The 12,767-nt window shown below is 39.7% G+C and overlaps 1 protein-coding gene across 2 annotated transcripts in view; it reads right to left on the bottom strand.

The window, feature by feature from the left end:
• The window catches only part of OPRM1 (opioid receptor mu 1), a 162,550-nt gene that overhangs the window by 110,659 nt on the left and 39,124 nt on the right, over window positions 1-12,767 (bottom strand). The gene's annotated exons all lie outside the window — the stretch shown is intronic.

The following is a 12,767-nucleotide window of genomic DNA, read 5'->3' as shown; positions in this document are numbered from 1 at the left end:
ATTACAGAATCCATAAAAACAGAGCTACCCACCCACAAGAAAACTTTGGGAGTAGATGACTCGTCGGCAAAAATTTCCATTTATGTAAGCAGTAGAGAACTCACCCTCTCTTCCATGTTTCATTGCTAGAATCAGACACTTTGGAATGTAGAGTGTAACAGGGGGTCATACTTTGGTAAGGGGGAATTCAAGGAGAGGTGGAATAATCTGATATTTCAAAGGTTGCTGTTTAACTGCTAAGTCATGTCCGACTCTTCAAGACCCCTTGGACTGTAACCTGACAGGTTCTTCTGTCCATGGGTTTTCCTAGGCAAGAATAGTGGAATGCGTTGTCATTTCCTTCTCCAGGGGATCTTCCTGACCCAGGATCAAACCCATATCTCTTGCATTGGCAGGCTGATTCTTTACCACTGAGCAAGTAATCCGGATTCAAATATGCCATATGCTTCTTTCTGCTTTTAATATGAATTTTTGTTCAATATAATAAATTCTTTTACAAAAGGAAGCTTTGGTGGCTACCTCTTTTGTTGTTCACTAGGAGTAGCTAGTCCCAAGAGCCTGAATGGGGGTAATTAATCAAGACTAGAAATGAGCCTGATTCATTGGCTAGCAAAAGAAGGTAGGAAAGTCCTGTTTGAGAAGAGGTTCCCTAGGCAGCCAGTAGCACGAGCTGCCAAACCCACACAGCTGGCACCAGAACCCAGGTTTTTTGATTTTTGATCTTGTATTGTTTCACAAGAAGGACTGTAATTATTTAACCTTTGGTATGGTTTTCACAGTTAAATATAGATTACTCTTAAAAGAAACCTATTTTCTAGAGGGACCTTGTTGCATAGCACGGGGAGCTCTGCTAAATTCTCTGTGAAGACCTAGATGGGTGGAGTGGGATTGGGGTGGGAGGGAGGTCCAAGGAGGGGATATATGCATAGGTATAGCTGATTCTGTTCAATGGTCAGCAGGAACTAATACAACATTGAAAAGCAATTATACTTCAATAAAAAGAAACACATTTTCCTCTAAGATGTTTCATTCAAAACAAAAGAAGCTGTCAGTTATAAGGCTTCTTACTAGCAACGTGTAGTTTAAAACACTGAAAACATATCCCAAAGCTATGTAGATTTTTTCCTGCTTTAGGATGGTAACCAGAAAGTGACAAACTTCAAAATGAAACAAAACAAAAGTGAAAACCCAAAAAAATACAATCTGTTCTATTTTCAGAGGTATAAAGTTTCATTATTTTTATTTTTCATTGTTTGTATTTAGACCATACATTTTAAATGAGAGAGAATAAGAGATTGATAATCAATTTTAGAATCCTGGTTAATGCCTAGAATTATGAGACCTTGTCATTCATTCTAGTAAAACGTTGAATTTGAAACAGATTTGTGCCTAATTGGAACTAATGCTCTATGGTGGGCTTTTTGAAGTGCTTAGACAAACCATTCTGTGATTTGTTAAAGAGAAAAACAAGTATCATATATTAATGAATATATGTGGAATCTAGAATCATGGTACAGATGAACCTATTTGCTGGGCAACAATAGAGATGCAGGCATAGAAAATAGAGATGTGGACACAGGGAAGAAAGGGGAGGGTGGGATGAATTGGGAGTTTAGGATTGAGATATATACACTACTGTGTGTAAAATAGAGAGCTACATGCTAGCAAAGTCATGCTCAAAATTCACCAAGCCAGCCTTCAACAGTGCGTGAACTATGAACTTCCAGATGTTCAAGCTGGGTTTAGAAAATGCAGAGGAACCAGAGATCAAATGGCCAACATCCATTGGATCATTGAAAAAGCAAGAGAGTTCCAGAAAAACATCTACTTCTGCTTTATTGACTATGCCAAAGCCTTTGACTGTGTGGATCACAACAAACTGTGGAAAATTCTCAAAGAGATGGGAATACCAGACCACCTGGTATTTATGACCTGCCTCTTGAGAAATATATGACCTGCCTCTTGAGAAATCTGTATGCAGGTCAAAAGGCAACAGTTAGAACTGGACATGGAACTACAGATTGGTTCCAAATTGGGAAAGGAGTACGTCAAGGCTATAGATTGTCACCCTGCTTATTTAACTTATATGCAGAGAACCTCATGAGAAATGCTGAGCTGGAAGAAGCACAAGCTGGAATCAAGATTGCCAGGAGAAATATCAATAATTGCAGATGTGCAGATGAAACCACCCTTATGGGAGAAAGTGAAGAAGAACTGAAGAGCCTCTTGATGAAAGTGAAAGAGGAGAGTGAAAAAGTTGGCTTAAAACCCAATATTTGGAAAACTAAGATCATGGCATCTGGTCCCATTATTTAATGGCAAATAGATGGGGAAACAATGGAAACACTGACAGACTTTAATTTTTTGGGCTCCAAAATCATTGCAGATGGTGACTGCAGCCAAGAAATTAAAAGACGCTTGGGAGGAAAGTTATGACCAACCTAGATAGCATATTAAAAAGCAGAGACATTACTTTGCCAGCAAAGGTCTGTCTAGTCAAAGCTATGGTTTTTCAGTAGTCACATATGGATGTGAGGACTGGACTATAAAGAAAGCTGAGTGCTGAAGAATTGGTGCTTTTGAACTGTGGTGTTGGAGAAGACTCTTGAAAGTCTCTTGGACTGCAAGGAGATCCAACTAGTCCATCCTAAAGGAAACTAGTCCTGAATATTCATTGGAAGACCTGATGCTGAAGCTGAAACTCCAATACTTTGGTCACCTGATGCGAAGAACTGACTTATTTGAAAAGACCCTGATGCTGGGAAATATTGAAGGCGGGAGGAGAAGGGGATGACAGAGGATGAGATGGTTGGATGGCATTACCAACTCGATGCATGTGATTTTGAGTAAACTCTGGGAGTTGGTGATGGACAGGGAAGCCTGGTGTGCTGCAGTCCATGGGGTTGCAAAGAGTCGGATACGACTGAGCAACTGAACTGAACTGAGTGGGAATCTGCTGTGTAGCACAGGGCACTCAGCTCAGTGATCTGTGACAACCTAGATGGGTGGAATGAGGAGTGGGTGGGAGGGAGGTCCAACAGGGAAGGGATCTGTGTATATGTATAACTAATTCATTTTGTTGTACAGCAGAAATTAACATAATATTGTAATGCAATTATGTCTGTATTAGTCTCTCTGTCATGTCCAACTCTTTGAGACTCCATGGACTGTAGTCCACCAGGCTTCTCTGTCCATGGGATTCTCCAGGCAAGAATACTGGAGTGGATTGTCATTCCCTTCTCCAGAGGATCTTCCTGACCCAGGGGTTGAACCCTGGTCTCCTGCATTGCATGCAGATTCTTTACCATTTGAACAGGGAAGTCCCAGAAATTAAGTACCCCATGGACTCTACAGTCCATGAATTCTCCAGGCCAGAATACTGGAGTGGGTAGCCTTTCCCTTCTCCAGGGGATCTTCCCAATCCAGGGATTGAACCCAGGTCTCCCGCATTGTAGGCATATTCTTTACCAGCTGAGGTACTAGGGAAGCCCAAGAATACTGGAGTGGGTAGCCTATCCCTTCTCCAGCAGATCTTCCTGACTCAGGAATTGAACCAGGATCTCCTGCATTGCAGGAGGATTCTGTACCAGCTGAGCTACCAGAGAAGCTCAATTAAAAACAAAAACAAAAAAAAACAGACTGTATTCAGATAAGTTTGAACAGTTTAGCTTAAAAACAAAGACATGAGTCCATATACAGAACTAAATGCAACACATATACACACACACACATAAATACACAATAGGGCTTTTCAGAGCCTTTAAAGTGCTAATCCACAGTATCAGTCCCCATGACCTAAATAAGATATGCAACATTTCTGAATATTCACCTAAAACCTATTTTTTCATGGACCACATATTAGCATTTCACTGTAGTAGTGTTCTGTAAGAACTCAGTGGAACTTGTAAAAACTAAAAAACTTATGAAAGAATCATTTGTTCTGATTCCCTAAATATCAAATCTTAACACTTGAATTTTTGTAGCATCCCATTTTATGGATGCAAAATGTGATGTTTGGACTTTTAAGACTGCCAGTGGCAAGGGAATCCTTGTGTCTCTAGGTTTAGAAAATTAGAGATTCCCATTCAGTTCAGTTCAGTTATTCAGTTGTGTCCGACTCTGCAACCCCATGCACTGCAGCAGGCCAGGCCTCCCTGTCCATCACCAACTTCCGGAGTTTACTCAAACTCATGTCTATTGAGTCAGTGATGCCATCCAACCATCTCATCCTCTGTCGTTCCCTTCTCCTCCTGCCTTCAATCTTCCATCAGGGTCTTTTCAAATGAGTCAAATGAGATCCCCATTACTGAGTTTCTAATTCCCTATGCTAGTCATTAAACATCATTTGACTGCTTACTCTTACACACAGATACAAAAATACACTATGAGTACATCTAAACAAACCTATATAAAGGTCTTATGGCATTCAAACTGTCAGTATATAAATGCTATAATCTAGTTCTCAAAGCCACCACTGAGTGACGGGGAAAACAGACTGGGAGGAGAGTAGGGTAGGTCTATAATGTCAAATTTAACTGGATTCATTCCTCAGCCACTACTTTTTACCTATGACCTTGGGCGTGTTAATTCCTTAAATATTGATTTCCTCAACTGTAGAGATAATCCATACCTTATATGATTAAATAAGATACTCTGGATACAAACTGGTTAATAAATGTTATTTCTAACAGTCTTATTTTAGATAAGCCTAAATTTATCCAAATGCAAATATTGTAACTCTGTTTTCTTCTTTTCTTTTTTTAGCCATTTTTAACTGAAGTAGAGTTAATTTACAATTTTGTGTTAGTTTCAAGTGTACAGCAAAGTGTTTCAGTTATACATGTACATACACATATTTCTTTTCCAGATTCTTTTCCATTATAGCTTATTACAGGATATTGAATATGGTTCCCTGTGCTGTACAATAGATCTTGTTATTTATCTACTTTATATATAGTAGTGGGTATATGTTACTCCCAAACTCCTAATTTGTCTCTTGCCTCCTGTTATCCCCTTTGATAACCATACATTTGTTTTCTCTGTCTGTGAGTCTGTTCCAGTTTTGTAAATATATTCCCTTGTGGCTCAGCTGGTAAAGAATCTGCCTGCAATGCCGGAAACCTGGGTTCGATCCCTGGGTTGGGAAGATCCCCTAGAGAAGGGAAAGGCTACCCACCCAATTTTCTGGCCTGAAGAATTCTATGGACGGTATAGTCCATGGGGTCGCAAAGAGCTGGACACAACTGAGCTACTTTCACTTTCATTTGTATCATTTTTATATAAGTGATACATATGCTATTTGTCTTTCTCTTACTGACTTATTTTACTTAGTATGATCATCTCTAGGTCCATCCATGTTGTTGCAAATGGTGTTAATTTAATTTTTTTTTGTGGCTGAGTGATATTCCACTGTATATATATACACCACATCTTTATCCATTCATCTCTTAATGTACATTTAGATTACTTGCATGTTTTATGTTACTATAAATAGTGCTGCAATAAACATTGGAGTGAGTGTATATTTTGAATTAGAGTTTTGTCTGAATATGTGCCCAGGAGTGGGATTGCAGGCTTGTATGATAACTCTACTTTTAGTTTTTTAAAGGAAACTCGTACTATTCTCCATAGTGGCTATACCAATTTACATTCTCACCAACAGTGTAGGAGGAGGGTTCCTTTTTTTCCATGCCTTCCCCGCATTTATTGTTTGCAGACTTTGATGATCATTCTGATTTATGTGAAATGATACCTCATTGTAGATTTACTTTGCAGTTTTCTAATAATTAGTGATATTGAGCATCTTTCCATGTGCCTGTTGGCCATCCATATACCTTCTTTGGAGAAATGTCTATTCAGGTCAGTTATTACTAGTAGCCAAATATTTTGTGGGAATAAACATATTTCCAAGTAAACAATATTTTCTTTTCCCAGACTGTAGTCAATTTACAGAAACATAATTATTTCTTCTGCTACTTATGAATGGTGGGATTCATTTTAAACTTAGATATCCTTTAGTACTACACATGCATAGAGGCACACCTATATCACGCACATGCATGCTCTCTCTCTCACTCATACACACTCATAACTGGGACTGTTTTCCTTTTAAGTCAAAGAATTGCAAGCATGGCCACTTTGACCCCATTCATAAAATATGTATTAATGTAGTCAAGCATGGTAATTTTGTGAGCTATTCTCATTTTGGGTCTTTTGTCATGGAATTGAAATACTTTTCCATCTTAAATTGGCTCTCCACAGATGTCTTGTAAAAAACATTGAGAGCCGACTTTTGAGAATGATGTAGTTGATTTGACAAACTAGACTTCCGCTTTTAGTTTAGCTAGGCATAATATAGTTTGTATTAATATAAAATATATAATTATATAATTAATATATTATATTATTATAATTAATATGTAATTAATTATAATTATATAATTAATATATAATTATTAATTATATAATTAATACAAATGCAAAGTATGTCATTTCTTGACTTGCTACTTTGATTAAAATGTCAAGAAACTGCTTTAAAAATAGTAACCCAAGGGTTTAGGAATGGGCTTACCATATCGATGAGGAGTTGGCAGGAGGTAATGGCACCCTACTCCAGTACTCTTGCCTGGAAAATCCCATGGATGGAGGAGCCTGGTAGGCTGCAGTCCATGGGGTTGCTAAGAGTCGGACATGACTGAGCGAATTCACTTTCACTTTTCACTTTCATGCACTGGAGAAGGAAATGGCAACCCACTCCAGTGTTCTTGCCTGGAGAATTCCAGGGACAGGGGAGCATGTTGGGTTGCCATCTATGGGGTCACACAGAGTTGGACACGACTGAAGCAACTTAGCAACAGCAACATAACATTAGCTTTATCACTGTTGTCTTACTTTCTCCTATAAGACTCACTGATTGATAAGGCTTTATCAAAGGATATCTGTATCATTTTACTAAACACAAGATTCATTTGGTGAAAAACATTGGGCCAGTCATCTTGACTGAATGGGTTACTCAAGTTAGACACACCAGTAACTGTGATAATGTTTGGATGAAGTCATATTTTAATTCAGAGTTTTCACTTTAGTGCTTTATTCAACATTCAGATTTTTGGACCCTACCCTGACTCAGTGGACCAGTCTTTCTTAGAGTTACTCCAAAATTATTCTGGAGCTCATAGTAAAGCTTGAAATCTTCTGCTTGAGAACACCCTAATATTTGAATGCACAATGGTATTTTGTGGGATAACAGAGGAAAGTTTTGGATTCGTATTAGAATTCTATTTAAAAAGAAGTGATACAAACAAACTTATTTACAAAACAGGAAAAGACTTTCAGAGATTGAATTTATGGTTGCTGAGGGGAAGGTTGCAGGGAAGGGATAGTTAGGGAGTTTGGGATAGACATATACACACTGCTATATTTAAAATAGATAACCAACAAGGACCTACTGTATAACACAGGGAACTCTTCTCAGTGTTGTGCAGCAGGCTGGATGGGAGGGGAGTTTGGGGGATAATGGGTAAATGTATATGTACAGCTGAGTCCCTTTGCTATCCATCTGAAACTATTACAGCATTGTTAATACTCCAGTACAAAATAAAAAGTTAAGAAAATATTAGAATTCTACATGTCTGTCTGAGTTTTACCTCTTACTGACGATTTGATATTATATAATTATTAACCTCCCTGAACATTTATTTTTTTCATGTTTACCCATTAGGGTTATTATTAGAAGCTGATATGATAAAAGTACTTTTTAATCAGCATGCTATTATATAAGATACCATTATTATTAATATTATAGCTATAGCTAATACAAACTCTGAATACTAATAACAATCCAGTAGATATAATAGAATTCTCTTTTCCAATATAATGTTATGCATTAAAAAATCAATCTTTTGTCAAAACAAAAATGCATTTGAGAATATGATTAGGGTGGAAACCACACAGGAAGGCAGGTCAGTAGTGGCTGACGTCTCAGGTCTGAGCTGGACCTGGACTGATTTGAGCAAACGATGGAAGTGTTTTGAAGCCAAGTAGAATCCAATGAGGACAACAAAAGGGTGGTACACATACAAAGAAATTAAACTGCACTGACAGCAAATGGAAAACGAAGACCTTTACCTAAGTCTACCTAACAAAGATCTAGAAGACTTAAAGACAACAAGTTGAACATAAATCACGCATTATGCTGGAGCAGTAGGCTGGACCCTGGAATGCACAAAAGAATATGAACCTATCTTTTTTTTTCCCCACAATGAGCCAGGACACGACCTCTTTAGGGCACTGAGTCTCGTTCTTGATTTCCTCATCACTAGCATTTATTTAAAATTAGAAGACAAGCACAAATGTAAGAAAATTTTTGAAAGGTGTAACTGGACTAGAGGACTAAAGGCTGGAGAGAAAAAATGAAGAATCCCTCCTGTGAATATTTTCCTCTTATTGAAGGGTAAGTATGAAATAAGTCAGGGTGTCACACGATCCTTTAGCTTGTCAATCAGTTCCAAGAAAAGGATCATTCTGGCCCCTTCCATATCTCCTGAAATACCAAGAGCCCTCTGAGGTCTTTCATGTATTCAGATACTTGGAGGTTCATGGAAGACTGAGGCAGATGTGGTTTGTCCTCTCAGGAAGCTCTGACTTGCCCGTCCCAGGGAGCATGTGCTACTGTAGATGGTGATCAGATGTGGCCACAGTGACTTCCCTCCCTACATCCACTTCCCTTTGCAATGTGACTGCAGCTCCGAACATCTATAGGTGGAGTCTGTTTTCCCATCCTTTGAGTCTGGAATCTGTGATCACCATGGGAACACTCCTGGGCTAACATGAATGACAGAAGATGCGGATCCATGAAGAGCCAGCCATTCTTACTATGGCCACTAGATCAGCTGGCTGACAGCCCAGCTGAGACTGGGGAGAACTGCCTATCTTAGCTCAGCCCAAATCACTGATCAATAGAATTGTAAACTAAGTAAATGGCTTCTGTCAGCCAATAAATTTTGGAATGATTTGTTATGCAGCCAGAACTGACCAAGTAGCCCTTACCTATCTATATGACTCAAAGTTTATTCTGGGCACAAAACTTTCTTATAAGGTTTATTGAATTACCTTGATAACTGCCACCTCTCCACTTGACTTTGCGTTGTATGGACATGGTCTCAGTATACAGTTGTCAGAGTACAGACACCCTGGGAAGGTTTGATATTGGATCTCTGATCTGCAGAATATGAAGTTGACTAATGTGCTTGAGATGTGACATAGATAGAATAACACATTTCTTGGAGAAAATACAAAGACAAAGTCAGGACATAAATATCTACAATGGTATACATTTAAAACAAGCAGTTAAAAAGTTAATATGAATCCAATTAGCTCTGTCTCATAACATGATGGCTCATGAGTTAAAAGAAAAAAGAAAGAACAAAACCTGCCTGTCAGATACTGATTTTATAAACTAATCAACTATGTCCTATATATTCTGTGTGCTCAATTGCTCAGTTGTGGCTGATTCTTTGTGGCCTCATGGACTGTAGCCTCTCAGGCTCCTCTGTCCATGGGATTTTCCAGGCAATAGTGGAGTGGATTGCCATTTCCTCCTCCAGGGGATCTTCCAGACCAAGGGATCAAACCCATGTTTCGTGTGTCTCCTTCATTGGCAGGCAGATTCTGTACCACTAACCCCACACAGACAGCCATAAAGTCTTCAATTTTTTCCTGGAATAATTTTACCGTTTTGATATATTATTGATGTGACCATCAAAGGCTCATATATTGTTCCAGGTGTATGTGTGTAACTGCCTTGATTCTAACGATGATACACCAATGGAGAGATATTAGATTTATCTTAATTTTCAGATATGTCAGTATGTCTTTTCCTCTTTCCCCAGCAGCGGCTCTTCTCTGTCCAACTCTCCCAGCTGGGCATTTTGGGAAAGCAGCCAGCTCTAGGGCTAATGTGTTTCTGCTGTTATCTGACACTGATGCTGCTTCATAGAGGCAGCAATGAAGATAAGCCCTAATTGGATGTATTTTTAAGACAAACCTTTTAGTTACTCAGAACAGAGCTCCCCTAATTAGCTTCCTTTCTCCTCTGTCTGGCTGTGCAAGGACAACACGGATGTGGAAATGCAGGATTTGGAGGGGACTCAAGGCCAGTGGCAGGACAGCTGGAGGGCATTCATGGTGAACTCGGGAAACACACTCCAGCAGACAGGCTGGGAGCTGTCTTGCCAGGAGAGCAAGGCAAGTGAAGGACGCTGAGAGGATCAAATGTGACACGAAGCTCCGGCAGTGGTCCAGGGTATAAGACCAATACCCACACTCCAAAGAAGAGAGAAGATATGAGCTGGTGCTTAAGGAGAAAGAACTAATCCTTTGTAATGGCCATCGTCTTGTTCCAATGGAAATATATTTCTCCAATGTAAAATATTTGAACCATAGTTTAGGACTGAGAGTTTGAAGTTGCATTCTTTAATGTTATTATCCTCGCCTTAGAGAAAAATCTATTTAAATGCCTACCCACTTTAAGTTATTCACAAGATTTCCATAGCCATTGAGAAGGGGCTATGCTTAGCAAAAGGAACAGGCTTAGAGGTCTTGATGATGAAGGAAAAAAAAAAAAAGAAAGGAGCAGAGTAGGAAAACATTTCTTTCTGGCTTTCCTTTCGGAAATGGAATTAGAAATGAGACATAATAAGTTAATCACTTCCCTTTGGTTGGAAGTAGGTCTGCCATCATTACCTCATGCTCCCTAGGGCTTGCCAGTTCCTGGGTTCATTTGAGCGTGATTTAATATTGAGGGTATGAGGATTAATGACCCTATGACAGATCCATCTGGGCCATATTGCATTAGTCCTGCAGTCAATTAGAAGGGTGAGCCTGGGTTGGGGTCGGTTCGGTGGCGGTAGTGGGAGAAGAGAAAGCAGAGATGAAGCAGCTGCATCTTAAGGGAGTCAGGCTCTCCTTCTGCCCCCTTGATTTGGCTTCCGGGTGATTGTCATGGAGCCATCTATTCCCATGGCTGCTCCCTGATCCTAGAAACTTTATCTAAGCTTCTGACTTGAGGATTTACTTTCACAGGGAGTTTGCATTTGAGCTCTGTTTTATAAAATTACATAAGCCACGATTTGGGGGATGCTGGCACCATTATTTGGAAATTTACTTGCTTACATTGATAAGTAAGTGACTGATTTACTTAACAGGTCAGAGGCCAAATTTTCAAAACCAGAGGCTGGACAGGCAACAGTAGCCTAGAGACAGATGTTTTTCTCTTTTTTTTTTTTTTTTTGATTTCTTGAGTGATTATACTGCTGTGTGTAAATCTGGCCTCTTCCATGCAGACTCCCGTCTGTACTCTTTTATGTGTAGGGATACATCTTCCAGGAAATAGTCACTCTTTATGATATTAACCTCAAGGGGCATGTTGACTGGGCTTCCCAGGTGGGTTGGCAGTAAAGAATCCACCTGCCAATGCAGGAGACGCGGGTTTGATCCCTAGGTCAGAGGGATCCCCTGGAGGAGGAAATGGAAAACCCACTCCAATATTCTTGCCTGGGAAATCCCAGGGACAGAGGAACTTGGTGGGCTACAGTCAGTTATAAAACTAATTTAGTTTATAACTAATTTTTAATATTAGTTTATAACTAATTTTTATACTAATATAACTAATACTGTTATAAAACTAATTCAGTTCTATGAAGTAATAGGTTTGAGTTCTGGCATGAAAATTTACAAGTTAATGACTTCACAAAGTAAAGGTGTCCATTTGACTTTCTTTCTCCTTTTCTGTGGCACTGGGACCATCGTCCCCCATTACCACAGTGGGCAAAATGCTGATGCTTTCTTTGCAACCACAGAACCAGAGCAGGACTGGCTTTAGAGAAGTGACAGGGACTTCACTTGGGGATAGAGGTAGATGCCACGGAAGCACTGTTGGCAGAGCTAGTGGTCACTTAATTCTATACCCCCTGCTAAATTTCCCAGCCTCCTTTGCCCTTGGTTAGGGCTTTATGACCAGTTTGGTCCAAAGGACTGTAGTTGAAAGTCAAATGTGTTATGTCAAAGTTAAGGCAGTTAAGAGTCTGTGCGCCTTTCCCTGTCTCTCTCTCTCTACTCATCCCCACGCTGATCTTCGTCGTCATCATGTTAGTCGCTTCAGTCATGTCTGACTCTCTGTGACCCCATGGACTATAGCCCGCCAGACTCTCCTTTCTGGATTTTAAGCATACTGGAGTGGTTGCCATTTCTTTCTCCAGGGGATCTTTCCAATCCAGGGATCAAACCCGGGTCTCCTGCATTGCAGACAGACTCTTTACTATCTGAGCCACCAGGGAAGCCCACCAATTATAAAGGCCATCTATTCCTGGTGGAATATCCACGAGCTGAAGGAAGGCAGTGCGTCCTCCGCTGGGCTCTGTATTCTAGTGAACAAGAAATAAAACCATTATATTAAGCTAAAAGAGAAGTGACAGGGATGTTGGAATGATATGCAAGAAACACCTAATATTAGGGGAAATCAGAATTCTAGATTAGGATCTCTTCTTCAATGTGCTGAAGTCATTAATCTTGCGTAGACGAAAAGGCTGCGGCAAAACAGACTTCTAGCAGATTTATGGATTTTTAATTGGAATGTCTCTCTATCTAAATGATTATGTGCAAAATACATAGAGCTTGGTTTATATAATGAAGTGTCCCTCGGCCACAGTGATCATAACTTCCTCCTTTCCTCCCTCCCTCCTTGTTCTGACCTCAACCCCTGAGTTACT

This window comes from Bubalus kerabau, chromosome 9 (genome assembly GCF_029407905.1).
Source record: "Bubalus kerabau isolate K-KA32 ecotype Philippines breed swamp buffalo chromosome 9, PCC_UOA_SB_1v2, whole genome shotgun sequence".
In the NCBI taxonomy this organism is placed as follows: Eukaryota; Metazoa; Chordata; class Mammalia; order Artiodactyla; family Bovidae; genus Bubalus; species Bubalus kerabau.
Note: the sequence above shows the minus strand (reverse complement) of the source record. Positions and strands in the feature narration are given on the sequence as shown.